The following is an 18,406-nucleotide window of genomic DNA, read 5'->3' on the forward strand; positions in this document are numbered from 1 at the left end:
CTGGGAAATAACTATAAAATCTAAGATGCACTCTATGTATTCCAACTCAGTGTGGGAACTTGTAGACTTACTGAAAGGGATAAAACCCATAGGGTGTAAGTGGATCTACAAGAGGAAAAGAAATGCAGATGAAAAAGTGGAAATTTATAAGGTCAGAATTGTAGAAAAAGGTTATACTCATAAAAAAAATGTATTGATTACGAAGAAACCTTCTCTCTAATTGTGATTCTCAAGTCAATCCACATATTACTATCCATTGCGGCAGCTCTCAATTACGAGATCTAGCAAATGGATGTCAAGACAACGTTTTTGAATGATTATCTTGAAGAGAGCATCTACATGATGTAACCCATCGGATATATAGCTAAAAGAAACGAGTATAAAGTTTGCAAACTGCTTAGGTCCATATATGGACTTAAGCAAGACTTTTGGATTTGAGCAAAACGTAGATGAACCTTGTGTTTACAAACATTTAGGGGACAGAAAGGTGGTTTTTCTCGTTCTATATGTCGATGACATTCTACTCATTGAAAATGATGTAGAGACATTATCATCAGTTAAATTGTGGTTAACCCAACAGTTTAGCATGAAGAACTTAAGCAAGTATCTTGCTTATGAAATAAAATTTTTTACTTACTTTCAGGAAATCTCCTCAGTGATATCCACATGAAAATGTCTACCTTGGGGTAGATCCGTTTCATCCCATTACAAGAGTTCATCGATGAAGGCTGTAGGTCTTTCTTAGGGACCTTCTTCCACTCATTAATTTAAAAAATGTAAGGTTTTTAATTTCCAGTTTCAATCATGAATGATCATTAAATGCATGACAAGTACATGTGACATTCTTCCTTAATCTATATATATCATGCTTATCTCATATATGCATGAATATACATTTGTAGTCATATAAATATCGTCATGCTTATCTCATATGTATAAAAGCATAAAATTTAAATGACTTTGATCAGTTAAATTTTTCATGATTCCATTCTAGAAAAATAATAAAATTATAGAATTACAAAATTTACCCCAAAGCATACTTTGGGTCTTCAATTTTGCCACCACGTTCTTCCGCTACGATACTAATTCATGTTTCCATCGTCACTATCTTTTTGTCGATATTTCTGTGTCACCACCACCGCCCAAGAAAACTTAGGTTACAAAATTTCTATGTTCATTTCCGGCTCACATATTTTATTCTAAACGATTAAAATTAAAATTCTACGTGAAGATGATAGTCCACGGTCAAAAAATTTACATGCCTGAAAAATAAATTAAATTACAAATAAATTGTTAGGAATCACAACTTTGGCAAAATTACTTTATTATCAATAACAATAAAATAATTATATACCATATGCATTCCCCTAAACTTGTGAATAATTATAAGAATGTCACATCTTATTAAATATTAATGAAACAAGATGAAGAGAAAGATTTGGTCTCAGTTTACTCTATAAACATTGCACAACTTGGCTCTTGATACTAATTGTTGGAAAAGAATCAGGTTTAAAAACGATTTTCTTATACATCGAAAAATTACAATTTTGAAAATCAACTTGGTTTATGATATTTATAGAAATAAACCTTGAACCGAAATCATACCTGTGTTTTTGGATAACCAGATCCTTAATGTTTTTCAGCTTTCAACCAAACGATCTTCTCCACTATTCTCGTACCACGAATTGTCTCGAGTGTGGGCTCGAACCAATTGAATCAAAATACATAAATAGAAAAGTTTTCTTTACTTTTAGGTAAAAACAAACATTTTCTCTTTAAAATAAAAACCGATAGGATTGTTATCTCAAGAAAAAAATATAATAGTTCAGAATAAATTCTCTCCATTTTTCGGTGGAGTAACAATATCTCCAAGTTGTGTAAATAGCTCTATCAGTGTCATACATTTATAGGGAGAGAAGGTAGAACCCTTGTTGAATTGTAGAGGTTTATTTCAAATAAAAAAATAACTTCCTATTCCAACTAGGAGAGGGAGAAGGGCTAATAGGGTGTGTTTCCCCTCATATGTATTATGATGAGGATTCGGGCCTCTCATTATATTGAGCCCAATTATATGTGCTTTTTGGGACTTTAACTCAACAATTTATAATTTAATCCAACCCAATACATATTTTTCTATTTTGTAAAATAAAAATTAAATTTCCAATTAAATAATTTTCTCATCCCAAATTTACCATTGATAAAATTATGATGATTTTTCCTTGGTAAAATTTCTAAGAAAATATATTCAATATTTCACAACTAAACTTGTTCATTATGACTGAATAATTTATTTTCATATTAGGGCTTTAAAATTGCCCAAAAATATAAACTCATTCTTCCAATCATTTCTAAGTAATCCATATATATTCAACTTGATCATTTTCATCTTCATTTCCATTTCTATTTTTAAGAAACTCACATTCATTTCTAAATGATTCCATTTCTCTATTTCAAGAAAACCATAATAATTTCTGAATGTTTTACATTTCCTTATTTTATTCATTTTGTTCATTCCGATTCAAACACGTAATTCATTTCTAGTTTCAACAAGCTAGAGGAGGGACTGATTGAACATATGTAATTAAGGCTTAAATGATTTATAATTATGTTCCAACTTTTCACCTATTAATTATGAACTCATTTAGTCATGAAGTCATTCCACTATAGTATCGTGATTGAGCTTTCCCTAACAACATACCATTACAAAAACAAATATTCAGTGCTCGTTCAATAACCCTGTCATAAGTGTGTTACCCTCATAGTATATCCTTGATCTCTTTGGGATAATATTCATTCTCCCAATATGATCCTATTTTATCTAATGGTAACCATTACATCTTCCTTCATGAAAAGTCAATCACCATCAAATAGTGATTAAGTCATCCATCACAAAGACGAGCAACTCGTGGCCACGTTTACTGCTCATCGACCATGTAATGCCTATGAAAGGCTATCATTTACCCATGTTTTGGGCTTTGAATTTCACTTTTGTGAATTACGCTACATACTGCAGAAGCCGTACACCCAACACACCATCTTTCGGTTCCTTATGTACTCGAACTCAAGCTTTTACTTACATGAAAGTGTATGAGTCACGCATACATAGTCAGCCATCCACTTAGGATTTAGGTATGCCACACTATGAACGTCACTAGTGAATAGATCCATAAATAGATTTAGGATCTATTCTATTTAGGTCCAGTCTGATGTACTGTCAGTCCAGTTAGTCACATCTATGTCTCTATCTTTTAGGAGTCATTCGCTTCGATTTACAAGACAAAGCATCTCCTCAATTGGACTTGATAGACGCCATATTAATCTTTCAATCGATTTCCTCATTTTCAATTAGACTAAGGACATGTTTAGGTTCGTCTATTAATACAAGTTATCTTTCTGTATTACGATCCGACCACGTAATACTACTAAATATTAGTTAAACAACTAGTGAGCAACATTAGCTTCCATTTTGCTTTGTGCGAAAAATCCATGTGAGAAAACTATACAAAGTATTAATGTAATTCATGAATAGTTTTATTAACCAATTTGTTCAAAAAATTACAAGTGTACTTAAGCGAAAATACTATATTTAGGGAACTAGATCCAAAAATGGACCTATACCTCATTCACGAGAAATCTTAGCCTCTAGACCTGTTCAAAGTTTATAAAGTTGAAGTTGAGAATCAACTCAAACAAAAGGATTAAGAACATTAGATCTAATCGTGGTGGTGAGTACTACAGTAGATATGATGGCTCAAGTGAACAATGTCTAGGACCATTTGTAGAATTCCTAGAGGAATGGGGTATTGGTCCACAGTACACTATACCAGGATCACCTAGTATGAATGGCGTAGCTGAAAGAAGAAATAGGACTCTTAAGGATATGGTAAGGAGTATGATTGCTCATTCTACCTTACCTGAGTCCCTTTGCGAAGAAGCGTTAAAGACAACAACATACATTCTGAAGAGAGTACCCACTAAAGTAGCTACAAAAACACCTTATGAACTTTGGACATGTTGGAAGTCTAGTCTAAAACACTTTCACATTTGGGATGTCCAGTTGGGGCAAGGCCTTATTGGTCACATGAAAAGAAATTGGACTCCAAAATAGTGAGCAAATACTTTATTGATTATTCTAAGTGATCTAGGGGCTATAAGTTTTATGATCCCACCATTAGGAATATTTTTGAGATAGAAACTACAACATTTTTTAAGGATGTTCAGTTTAGAGGGAGAAATAAGGTTAGAGACATTGCTTTTAAGGAGGAATTAGATTCTAACTATTCATGCTATCACTTTTGACAATGTTTAGGTTCTAATACCTATTATTGATCAATAAATGAATCCAAAACCTCAACAAGAAAATGTTGAACAACTCCCTATTCAAGATGAGGTAATTTTTCTAGAAGAAGAAACTTAATAACCTTAAGAACAAGTGCCATTAAAAAGGTCCACGAGAGAGAGGAAAAATGTTATTTCAAATGATTATGTTATATTTCTCCAAGAACATGAGTATGATAATGGAATGATGAAATATGATCCAATCAACTTTCGTTAGGCCATGAAAAGTTCTAATTCTCAAAAGTGGATTGATGTTATGCAAGAAGAGTATAAGTCTATGTAAGACAATAAAGTTTGGGAACTTGTCCCATTACCTGAAGACGCAAAATCAATTGATTGCAAATAGATATTTAAAACCAAAATGGATACAAATGGTAATGTGGAGAGGTATAAGACGTGTCTTGTAGTTAAAGGATATACTCAGAAAGAATATATTGATTTTACAGAGACTTTCTCTTCGGTTTCATCAAAAGACTCTTTTAGGACAATCATGACACTTATTGCTCATTTTGATCTTGAGTTACATCAGATAGATGTGAAGACCATGTTTCTCAATGGTGACATTGAAAAAACAATTTATATGGTGTAACCAGAAAATTTTGAATTGGGAGCCGTAAAAATGTGATTTGCAAATAAACAAAATCCATCTATGAACTCAAACAAGCTTCCCATCAATGGTACCACAAGTTTCATCAAGTAATTGTCTCATTTGATTTTGAGATGAATATTGTCAATGATTGTGTATATCACAAATTCAGTGGGAGTAAGTATATGTTCTTGGTTCTATATATCAATGACATTTTGCTTACCACTAACGATATAGGCTTATTGCATGAAACTAAGAGGTTTTTATCTAAGCATTTTGAGATGAAAGATCTTGGGGATACCTATTTTGTTTTAGGAATTCAGATACATTGAGACCAATCTCAGGGTATTCTTGAATTGTCACAAAAGATTTTTATCAATGAAGTACTCACAAGGTTTGACATGCAAGGTTGTAGACCAGGTGACACCCCTGTTGCGAAAGGAGACAAATTTAATCTTGTTCAATGCCATAAAAGTAACCTTGAAATTCAAGAAATGTAAAAGATTCCCAATGCATCAGTTGTTGAGAGTCTAACATATGCTTAAGTATGTACACGTCTAGATATTATGTATATTGTTGGGATGTTAGACAGATATTTAAGTAACCTTGGTATGGACTATTGGATAGCAGCCAAGAGAGTTATGAAGTATCTTTAGAGAACTATAGGTTACATGCTCACTTATGAGAGATCAGATCATTTGGAAGTCGTAGGGTATTTTTATTCTGATTTCGTTAGGTGCCAAGATAGTAGGAAATCTATATCAGGCTATATTTACTTGTTAGCTGGAGGAGTTATATCCAAGAAAAGTGCCAAACACACACTTGTAGCTTTTTCCACTATGGCAGTAAAGTTTGTAGCATGCTATGAGGCATCAAACCATGGAATATGGTTGCAAAAATTTGTCACAGGGCTGCACATTTTGGAGAATGTAGAAAAACCACTCAAAATTTTTTTTATAATAAGCCAACGATGTTTTATTCCAACAATAAAAGGAGATCATCTAAGTCAAAGTATATTGACATAAAGTTCCTAGTTGTGAAAGAAATAGTGCAAAGTGGAAAAATATCCATAGAGCACATTGGGACAAACTCCATGATAGTAGATCCTCTCACAAAAGGTTTACCACCCAAGGTCTTTCATAAACACACTGCTCATATAGGTGTTATATTATTTGAGGACATCATGGTTTAGTGGGAGTTTGTATTTTATTTGATTTATGTTTATTTTCAGGCATTTGTGTATTTGGTTATTTTCTTTTCAGAAAGAAGTATTCAGTTTATTCACTCTGTTTTGTTATTTTGATACTAACCTCACTTACGTTTAAGGAGGACCAATTGGAAATAAGCATGTTTTGGTTCACATTACATGTAATTTCCATGCTATGCATCCATGATTGATCTATGTCATTTGACTATATTTGTATATCTGACTCTTGATTAGCTTAGTCATGATTAATATGAAAAAGACTAATTTGATCCTATATGGATATAGTTGATGGACGAGATTGCTATAGAATACCAGTTATATGATAGCAAATTTTGAGCTCATAAGGTTGTACATTTATCAGGAAACATATGTTGCCCAAGTGAGAGATTGTTGGATTAAAATCCTCAATTATGGGGACATATGTATGATGTATAATGCTATTATAAAGTGTGATACAACATTAAGTGACCAATTATGTTATAAGTGTCGCATGTATTAAAGTATCATGAAAATAATGTGTAGATACTATATGTTGTATTTATAATTTGATGAGGGACCAAATTATAAATACCCAAAATTAATTTAATAATCAGTTATTTAAAGAGGTAATGGTCCCAAGAAATATGGTTATCTCATATATCTTTTCCATCTCCATCAAAGAGTTATACAAAGAGAAAATTTATTTTCTTGGAAGATCAAAACCTTATGGAAAATCTCCAACAATGAATTCAGGCATGTTTCCGCATATAACTTTGTTCTTCATGATCTGACATGACAATTCCTAATTTATATCAGATTCTTTCAATTTTAAATAACATGTGCAAGGAATTCTAACTCCAGAGATATATGAATCGCCAAAGTTGACTGTAGTAGTTCTACAGCCATTGGAACAGTCACTTTTGCACTTGGATGAATACGGTCCAAAGGGGAGACAAGTGGCAGTGTTGATGTTCCATCGAAGGGATTAATAAATAGGGCCCTGAGTGAGGTCCAATCTACTTCATTTCCTGTAGAACTTTTAGAGATGCATAACGAGTATAGCAATGAAGGGGAGACTACGATGTACTCTGTTGAAATCGCTGAAAGTAGAAGCTACACAAGTCCTAGAGAGGAGAAGTTTGGGGAAGTGGGAAGGAGCCAAAGTTGCGTGAGTTATACTAGATGGGAAGGTGTTCAAAGAAATCTGAGGGCTCATGGGGCATTGCTGGAAAAGCAGCGGAGCTTTATCCACGGAAAGAAGAATAACTCGCAATGGGCAACTTCTCAAATGAGTAATGATTACTTTAGCCCGACAATTGCGTCTACCATGAAGAAGCGTAAAAACTCAGAGCAGTCATGCAAGCCACTGCAACAAACCACTATTCATTCATCCCAAGATAGAACTTTTAATGATTATTGATTCTTCGCAGTGCATGATACCATAATGAGGGAAATAAGCCAACATATATATAACATTCCTATTGATTGCCTTTATCAAGTTCATATATAGTGCAACTAATTTGTTGCGACACAATGTGCAGAGTGATTTAAGATGAATGAAAAATTCATCCACAATGATTTGTTTTAAAAAAGTGGAAAGTGTTATACTTTGGACATGTGGCGACATGAGAATCGACTGAAGAGGGAACCATGAGTGACTTTCCGTCTTGTACCGTCTGGGTGGTTACCTTGTGACTAAAGAATCACGTACCTTGTACCACATGTGAGAGGGACCTTTCATCCTTAACCATCCACTATTAACAAATACGTTCTCCTCAAGAGGGGACCACCTAAGAACCCTCATTACTTTCCTATAAATACCCCAAGGATCAAAATAGTAGGGAGATTCCGCTTCCAAAACCCCAATACACTAAGCATTCATCTTTCTTTATTTAGGTCCATCTACTTTTTCTCTTTCGGCTTAGAATGGGTGAACCAACCTTCTTTGACACTGCCTCCTCTCTTCCTTCTCTACTTCCGTTGATACCGTAATACCATCCCCTCTTCTTCTTCTCTAGTTCTGTTGATACTGTATATCAATAATACCTCTAAACAAAGTATTCTTGAAAATAACTCTCCTTAATTTCATAAATAAAAAAATCATTAATTATAAAGTAAAATTTTCTCCTAATTTGTACATGTTCAAAATTCAGCTCAAGACAAACAATTTTCACTTGAATTAGAGTTAATAGTTTGTTGAATTACAGTTAATTCAAGTATAAATTTATTTTAATAATAAAATACACTATATTTAAATTTAATAAAATAAAAATTATCAATATAAAAATGTTCTTTCGATCTTATTTTAAGTAAGGCTTAATTCACAATTTGGTCTTTAAAATATATTAAAATTCTCAATTTTATATATAAAGTATATCTCATTATATTTTTAGTCCATTTTTACGAATATTGAAAAATCTTATTGTCAATCACGAAGAGCCACATGGCATCTTAATATAAAAATAAATATTTTATAATAAATGTATATATACATTAAAAAGTAAATATATAAAAATTCAAAATATATATAATCTAGAAAAAAACATATAAATTATAAAAAATTTATAATAGAATATAGAAAAATATGATAGTTGAAAAGAAATTAGTTAAAATTAATAATATATTACAAAAATTGTAAAAAAGTAAAAATATTTTAAAATATTTTTACAAAATTATAAAATATATAATTATAAAATCTAAAAAATATTTAAATTTCAAGTTTTTGAAATTACTTGAAATTTAAATACTTTTTAAAAATTATTATAGCTTTTTCAAAATTTTATATTATTTTAAAATTTTAAATTTTAAAATTATATATTTTAGAATTTTATAAAAAATATTTTTAAAAATATTATATATGAATTTTTTACATTTTTAATGAATATAGTATATATAATGCTAAAAAAAAGACATAAAAAAGTGCTCTGATAGCACCACGAGGATGGTCAACGGTCGGTCAAAGTCGGTCAACAGTCATTCAAAATCAATTTTTTTAATATTTAAATATTAAATATTATAATTTTCTATTTTTAATTGAAATTTAATGTTTTTATTTTAAGTAAACTTAATTGCCACGTAGCATTTTTCATTAGCAAAAACATGTTACGTGACGCTTTTTCATTGGCCAAAGTTGCCTGCCAATTTTTCTTTTAAATTTGTTACAAAAAGGACAAAAAATAGAAGAAATTGATACTTTAGCTATCGAATTGGGACAAAAAAATTAGGTACCAAAGTGAGAAAATACATATACTTCAGAGTCTAAAATCGTGAATAAAGTCTTTAAATAATCAACCAATCATTCTATTAGGATCTTCAAAGTTTAAAAAAATGGTTGAGTAGCAACTCATGCACATCTTTGATAGACCATTTTCCATGTGACTTGAGAAGAAATGTATAATGTTTTGGACTTTTTTTGGAATAATAAAAATAATAATTTACGAAAATAATATAGGCTTTTTTACAAAAATAATATAAGAGATGAAAATTGAACCATAAGTCGATATTGAAACCTCAAATCGGTAGCTTTCATAAGTCAACATTGAAACCTCAAATCGGTAGCTTTCATACCAAATTGGTGTTTCTCATGCCTAGTCATGTCAATGCAACGGGGTAGAGATTTCTTACTACCTAAGGAGCCCAAATCTACAACTGCCATGCTGATTTGGGCTTTTTAGGCAACAGAGAATCTTTGCTCTCCCTACACCAATATGACTAAAGGTTCGTGATTCCTAGACCTACTAGACACAAGGTCCTTAGAAAGCCCAATTTTTTAAGTACCATTTGTATTAGTTTGAAAAAAAGAAAGAAAGCTCTGAGTTGTTTTTCAAAAAAAAAAATGAGAGTTAAGTGAAGTGAAGGAAAAAAAAATGTGTTAATAGAGTTTTTAAATTTGTTAGAAGATAGTTTTGCTTAGATTATTATGCATAGATTTAAATTGTAATGTTTTTAACTTTTTTGTAAAAAGAAAATAGCTTACATAGAAAAATATCGATTTTAAATTTTTTAAATCAAATTATTAAAGTAAAAAATGAAAAGTTATAAATGTTATTTAAGCTTTTTTTTCCTGAATAATATAGTAAAAATTAAATAGACCTAGGTAATATGAGAAAAATTAAATGTTATAGACAATTAGTTGGTTATCATTGTATTAATTGGTGGAAGTAATATCTTTTTTAGAGATCGAAGTTAAAAGGGGAAGTTCGAGATAGAAAGGTAAGAAAAATTTGTAATGCAATTATATTATGGTTTTACGGTTTACTGAATAAAATAAAATGAAATTATGTGAATTTGTTTGTGACATTAATTTATAGTTTTGAATTATTAATTAATTAATTAATTGAAGTTTGAAAATAAAATTAAATCAATTAGTCATTATGAAATCCTTTGAATGTAGAAATTAAATATATTTTCTCATATATTCTTTTACGGTAAAGTTATCATAATTTTAACTTAATTAGAATTGGGTTGAGAAAATTATGTAATTGGAAAGTTAATTTAATAAATAATGTTTATTTTGAGAAATAGAAAAACATGTGTTGGGTTGGATTAATTTATAAAGTGTTGGGTTAAATGTCTAAGAAACACATATAACTGGACCCAATACAAGAGAGAACCGAATCCCCATCATAATATATATGAGGGGAAGCACACCCTATTCGCCCCTCTCTCTCCTAGTTCAACTAAAAGTTGTTTTTCTATTAAATAGACTTCTACTAATTGAACAAAGGTTTTCACTTAGTCTCCCTATAAATAAATAACATTTGTAGGGCTAAATCACAATAAGTTTTATACAACTTTGAGATATTGTTATTCTACCAAAAAATAGTGAGAATTCATTTCTAAGTATAAATTCTATTTTTCGGAATAACAATTCTATCGATTTCTATTAAAGAGAGATTTTTGCTTTCCCACTTGAAGTAAAGTAAATAATTTTTGGTAAAAGTGTTTGATTCAAATTCGTTTGATCCCACACTCGAAGCAGTTTGTAGTATGAGAATACCAAAGAAGGTCATTCGGTTGAAAGACGAGAACGACAAAGATCTGTCTAGCAGAAAACATAGGTGTGATTTTGAGAATATTTATTGCTATAAATATTACAAACTAGCTTGATTTTCAAAATTTTAATTTTTTACTATGCAAAAAAAAATATTTTCAAACCGAATTTTTTCCAACAATTGGTTTCAGAGCTATGTTGTGCTACCGGTATTGAAATTTTTCTCTCCTTTTCATATGTGATTAATTTTTAATATGTTGTGACATTCTTTTCACTAGCAACATGTTTAGGGATAGTATGTGAATGAATGTATGCTGTTATTTTATTATATATGATAAAGTAATTTTTCCAAAGTTCTGATTCCTAGAAAATTGATTGTAATTATTATTAATTTTCGAGTATGTATAATTAGATCACAGACTATCATCTTCACATAAGATTTATCTTTATTATTTTACAATTATCTTGTAATTGTATGATAGTTGGTATGCCCTGTTGTAGGTATTATCATGTGATATAACAGGAAGTTTTTCTTCAAAGAGGACAACTAGTCACAGCATGTTACTCGGTGAGATTGTCCTAAGATGACTCATTTGTGGTACATGATGTTATAGGTGTTGAGTTGATAGTTAGACACTCAAGATCTACTAGTTAAGTAACTTCCTAAAAAGCTATGCCTAAGTTAGAATGTTGATAAAATGTTAAACGATTATTAGTACGCGTGAATGCCTAAGGAATTAGGTTCATTTACTAATTGGATGAAAATCCATGTTCTTACTAGTTGATTGATACTGCCCTAAGGTAACTTGATTCAATGGGTGTAGGAATTATCGTTGCAAAGACTTACAAATGTTTTCAAGATTTAATGTAAGGCACGTGTATCATCTTAATGCATATCGTAAAATTACAAAATGTTTTCAAAATATTTTCTTAATATAAAGATATTAATGAATGGATATTTTATTTTCAGTTCGAAAATGACATCTACTCCCTTATTAAATATACTCATTGAGAATAAACTAAACATAAATAACTATAAGGAATGAAAAAGGAACCTCATGATTTTCCTGAGCTGTAAGAAACTAAAAATAGTCCTTGGTAATAAATGTCCTTCGGCCGTACAAGTTGAAGCTAAAATATGGTAGGAGGAGTCTGATGAGATAGCTCGTTGCTATATGCTAGCAAGCGTAAGCAACACCCTTTATAAGCAACTGGAGAGCTATAAGACTACCAAAGAGATTCTAAACAAACTAGAAGAAATGTGTGGAGGCCAAGCTACCTTGGCTCAATAGTTGACTATTACTAGTTTGATGAATACCCAGCAATAACCCAGCATTCCGGTTAAAGACCATATGATTACTCTTATAGGATACTTTGTCAAGGCTACGAATAATGAGTCCAATCTGGACCAGAACACACAAATTCATATGGTGTTCAAAAGCTTGTCCAATGATTTTGCAAGTTTTCAAGCCGCGTATAACATTGGGAACAAGAATCTGACGCTTACACAACTCATAAAGGAATTACAATCCTATGAGTCGATGTTGAATGGTAGTCGTCTGGTCCAAAAAGCAAAAGAAACCTTAGCTGTTGCTTTTTCCTCTAAAAGAAAAGGAAATCATACTAAAAGAAATAAATAAGACTAAGTTCTTTGGGCCACCAAAAGTGGAAAGTAAGAGAACCAATAAGCCTAAAGATTTATCTAAATGTTTCTTCTACAACAAGAAAGGGAACTTCAAGGCAAACTGTAAAAACTTGAAGGATTATTTGGTCACTAAAGGCAAAGGTATGAAACCCTTTATGATAGAAGCTTGTCTAATGAAAGATTCAATAGACCACTAGGTTATTGATTTTGGAGCAACTTATCAGGTGTGTGTTTCTTTAAAAGGGTTCGAGGAGACAAAAGATCTTAGAGATAAGATTCTATCGTTGCATACCTGAAATGGGACAACTGTGTCAGCTAAAGCAATAGGAGATGTAAACCTTTATTTTGATAATTTTGGAAAGATTATTTTGAATTATGTTTTCTATGTAACAAGTTTCAAAAGAAACTTGATTATATTGCATGTTTATAGAAGGACAACTTGATTGTGACTTTTAATAATAATATTGCAATATGTAGAAATTGTAAACTTATCTGTAACAAATGGTTGTCAAATAATCTCTATTTTATCAAACCAAAGATAGACACACTGTTTGCAACTAAAATTTTGAATAAAAAACTTAAAACTTCTCGCTCTAATGATTCATACCTTTAGCATTTGAGACTTGGTCATATTAACCAAGAACAAATCACTAGGCTTGTGAAACATGGCACTTTAAGTTTGCTTAAAGAAGTTGATATTCCACAATTTGAATCTTTCTTGGAAGGTATGATGACTAAGAGTTCTTTTAATGAAAAAGGGACGAGGTTCTTAAAACTTGTGCACACTAACGTATGTGGCCCTATGAATGTCAGTGCAAGAGGTGGTTACGAATGTTATGTAACTTTTATTGATGATTATTTTCTATACGGGTATTTGTACCTAATACACCACAAGAGTGAAACCTTTAATAAATTCAAAGAGTTTTGTGCGAAAGGGGAGAAACAACTAAGTTTACCCATAAATACACTTCAGCCTGATCGAGGTGGGAATATTTATCAATTGAGTTCTTAAGGTATCTCATAGAGAATGATATTCTATCCCAATTAACCATGCTAGGAACTCTGTAACACCCCTTACCTGGCCTGATCCCTAGACCCGAGCTACAGGATGTTATTACTGTTACCGGAGTAGTTCACATTCTATTCACAACTCAAGATTCAATTAAAAATTAATTATCATTATAAATCTATGCATAATATGACATATAAACAAAACTAAGTTTGAAACAAATTTACGAAAACTTATTCATAGACTTGAGCATGAAAAAGGACCAAATTGTAAAGTTTTTAAAATTTTCTCAACTGGTATCGATACTCTTTTGAAGGTACGAATACTAAACTGAATTTTGATGTTTCATAAAATCAATTTAAAAACATTAGGAATCGATATTTTGATCTAAGTATCGATACTCCCTTATAGGTATCAATACTTTACCTTGGTATTGATACCAAATTGGTATTATGTTTGTTTTGAAAAACTTCTCAAATATCACTAGTATCGATACTTGAGATTTGATACCAATACCTCTTATACAAATATTGATACTTTATACTTGTATCGATACCGTTCTAGCATTCTAACGTTTTTAAATTTTTGTTAGTTTGGTAAAGTATCGATACTATAGCTAAATGTATCGATACTTCCTGACTAAATTTCAAAATTATGAAATTCAAGTACTTTTTCATCTTCAAACCCAATTCAAACTTAATTAGGGCTTTAAAACACATTAAACTTGCAAAAATTTCATTCAAAACATACCAAAATGCCACAAATAAACCAAACCAATTAACTTTATTGATATACCTCAAATGGCACACACAAACTTATAATTTCTATCTTTGCAAATCACACTAATCCCAACCATCAATCTAACATACCATTGACCCTTTTTACTAGTTAAACAAACCATTGAACTTCCAACAAATACCTTTCCAAATAATTCATCCTATGAAATCATCAAGCATTCAATTTATAATATTAAACACATTTTATCTCCAAGCTTAACCATTCAACACATAAAAGCTTACCATTCACAGTAAACATTCAAACTCAATCAATTCACGTACAAAAATCACAATTCATATACTTCAACCTTTACTTGACACTTTGCCATTATGCACATTTATGTTCACAACATATGAATATCAAAGGCAAGCATTATCCATAGATCAACGTCACAATCGTTCAAGTAAACACATATACATGATAAAGCCTATATACATGCCACATAACCAAGTCCAAAATGTTAAAAAGACTACCAAATCGAAGGCTTGATGGTGTAAGATCCAAAGTGATTTGATCGCCTCTTTTCTCAAAAGACAACTACAAGTAGAGAAAACACAACTGAGTAAGCATTTCGTATGCTTAGTAAGTTCATAGGTTTTAAAATAGTAGACTCATCTCAAATCACAAATAACACAATGAATCAGCTAACTATATGGATTTCCTATCATCAAATTTCACATCAGTAAGGTGAGTTCATCGTTTACGATCTTATAACATTTCAATATGCAAAATATATTTCTATTCAGTGTCATTCTGTCAGAAAAATCAAACACATACATCATATCATCATTCCAAACATATAGCCATTTCCACAATACATTTTATCAATAATATATTTTATGTTTTACACTAATTGTATAGCCCGATGAACTACAATAAGCAGATACTAATACACGGGTAACCATAAAAAACACATCAGATTGCTCATTCGAGCGATAACTCCAAAACACACCTGAGCACCAAACTGCTAAACCTATAGGCATCAAATATCATAAGATTTTACATCCCTCCAGAACACACCAAGGTCTTCGTGGAGACAATTAGTAATAGTGGCCTTCTTAGAGACAAGGCTTGGTAATCCGCAACAATGTTGGATTACGATTTAAATAGTGAATTCTCCATACATCAGTATCATCTCATACCATATCCAGAACAACGTGAAAATAACCCTATTGGCATGTCAATTGTATCCTATCCTATCTTAAGTTCATCTGAGCGTATTTAACACATTAGTTCATTCTTTACAATTCAATCCATTTCTCACCTTTTTTTTACTATTTTGCATACAATTCATAACATATTCAAAGCACATAATTTCACAATTTAAACAGATACATTGCATATATATACAAATATTCCATATGAACTTACCTGAAAAAAGATAGTAAACGATGTGTTGAGGACTAATCCACAATTTTCCTTTTCCTTGATTAATCTACCAATTGATTCAAATCTTGATCTATACAAGAATTTATTTTAATTTATAAGTTTCAAATACCTTATAACAATTTATTTCATGCATATGGCAATCTAATTTCATTTTGTGGAAATTTTGTAAAGTTTTCCATTTTATTCAATTTAGTCCCTAAAACTAAAACAATCATATATTTCACAATTAAGCCCCATTTTATAATTTGATTTCAGCCTCATCCCCCTACGACCCTCTAGCACCTATATTTATAGAAATTTCATGCAAATTTTGAAATAATTACACTTTAGTCCTTATACTCAAAACTAACAAATTTTACTTTACAAAATAGTCCTTTTTTCATTTCTAAGCTTATAAAATAACATTTAAACACCAAAAAAATCAAAAATCATCAATGGAAACATTTTAAAACTTTAATAGTTACTGAATTAAATCCCTGGGCTCGCTAAATCAAGCTCTCGGGATCTCAAAAACATAAAATTTATGAAAATGGGATTTGTAAACCTTACCATGCAAGGACTAAAATATTGAAGCTCAATGGCTTCTTCTTCCTCCTAGGTTCTGCCAAAAAGATAAAGGAAATAAAGGTATGTCTTTCTTTTTCTTTAATTTTTATGTTATAATATGTTTTATTAGTTTTAATTATAATTATAATATAATTTTTAACATCTTTTTACACTAATGGACACAACCAACCGTCCACTCATATTTAAAATGGATAAATTTCCATTTAAAGCCTTTCTTTAATATTAATTATCCCTTTCAACAAAAAATCAATAACAATTAACTTTTTTATTTTTACGATTTAGTCCCTATACTTTAATTACTAATTGTTCAATAAAATTACCGGGTTAAAATTCAATATAAATCTATAATAGACTCGTAAATATTAATAAATAATATTTACTAACTCGATCATTAAAAAATAGGGTTCTGAAACCACCATTTTTGGTACCATTGGAAAATGGGTTGTTACAAACTTCACAAAAAATGACGTGGTAGAGAGAAGAAATTGAACTTTGTTAGACATGGTCCGTTCAATGTTAAGTTATTCAAAGTTAACAATATCCTTTTGGGGATATGCATTGCAAACAGCTTGCTATATTCTAATGATGTACCAACTAAGACAGCATCTAAAACTCCACATGAATTGTAGCATGATAGGAAGCCAAGTCTAAATGATTTAAGAATTTGGGATGCCCGACCCACATATTGGATAAAGATGCGAGGAAGTTGGATGTGCATGTTTGTGGGATATCTAAAAGGAACAGAGGGTGGTTTGTCTTATAACCCAAAAGAACATACAATGATAGTGTCAACTCATGCTACTTACCTTGAGGAAAGTTACATGAATGACTTCAAACCTCGCAATAAAGAAGTACTCAAGGAACTTCCCAATGTTTACTACAATAAACTTCAAAGAAAGAGCGATTGCATTCGATGGCCAATGTCGCAGCAGCTATAAGTTGCCACGCCATCCAACTTCGAACTTCGAGGGGAAATATCTAGCCTTCAATGTCCCGAAAACAACCGTCCAATGTCACGAAAATCGAATTTGAACAAAAAATGAGAGTATTTGATGTTCAATGTCGCTACACAAAACTATAGGGTGTTGTGAAACTCGTCTAACAAGGCCCAATTATTAGCTGAGGGTGCTTTTCATCCACACAACCTTAGTTAACATGTTTAGCAGTGTATAATTGAGCTAATTTTGTCATTTAAAAATACTACTATAAGTATTAGTTCTTAGGACTGAATCTGAACCAATAATGAGAGTATTTGATGTTCAATGTCGTGACACAAAAATATAGGGTGTCGCAACACTCATCCGACATGGCCCAATTATAAACTAAGGATGTTTTTCATCCACACTGCCTTAATTAACATGTTTAGCTGCCTATAATTGAGCTAATTTGTTCATTTAAAAATATTACTATAAATTTTAGTTATTATGACTCAATTAGAGAGCTTCTCTTGATTATTAAGTTTTCATCTTCTTAAATTTAGGGTTTATTGTTTTAGTTTTCTATTCAAACAATTTTCTATTTCAATTAAAGTGTAGTTTTCATTATTTTTGCAATTATACTTTGTTTACTTTCATTTTGTTCAATCGTACTACATCAACATCAATTCAACAGGTTTCACGAATCGATCTTCAACACACAACTTCGGATCTAGATTTCTTTTCTCCCTTCTCTTGTTTCTACATTTATTTTGAATGTCTAAAATTTGATTAGGAAAAATTGAATCTAGAATGGCCATGAACTAAGAACCCTAGGAAGATTAACAAGCGAAAATGATAGCGATTGGCTAAGGCTTTAAGGTTTACTCCAAATTAATTTTCATAGGTTAAGTGAAATTAAACCATATGATTGACGACCCTAGGAAGTAACTTACGTAAATGAGGCCGAAAGGATAGTCAACGGAGTACCACTTAATCTAT

The sequence above is a fragment of the Gossypium raimondii genome, chromosome 7 (assembly GCF_025698545.1).
Source record: "Gossypium raimondii isolate GPD5lz chromosome 7, ASM2569854v1, whole genome shotgun sequence".
In the NCBI taxonomy this organism is placed as follows: domain Eukaryota; kingdom Viridiplantae; phylum Streptophyta; class Magnoliopsida; order Malvales; family Malvaceae; genus Gossypium; species Gossypium raimondii.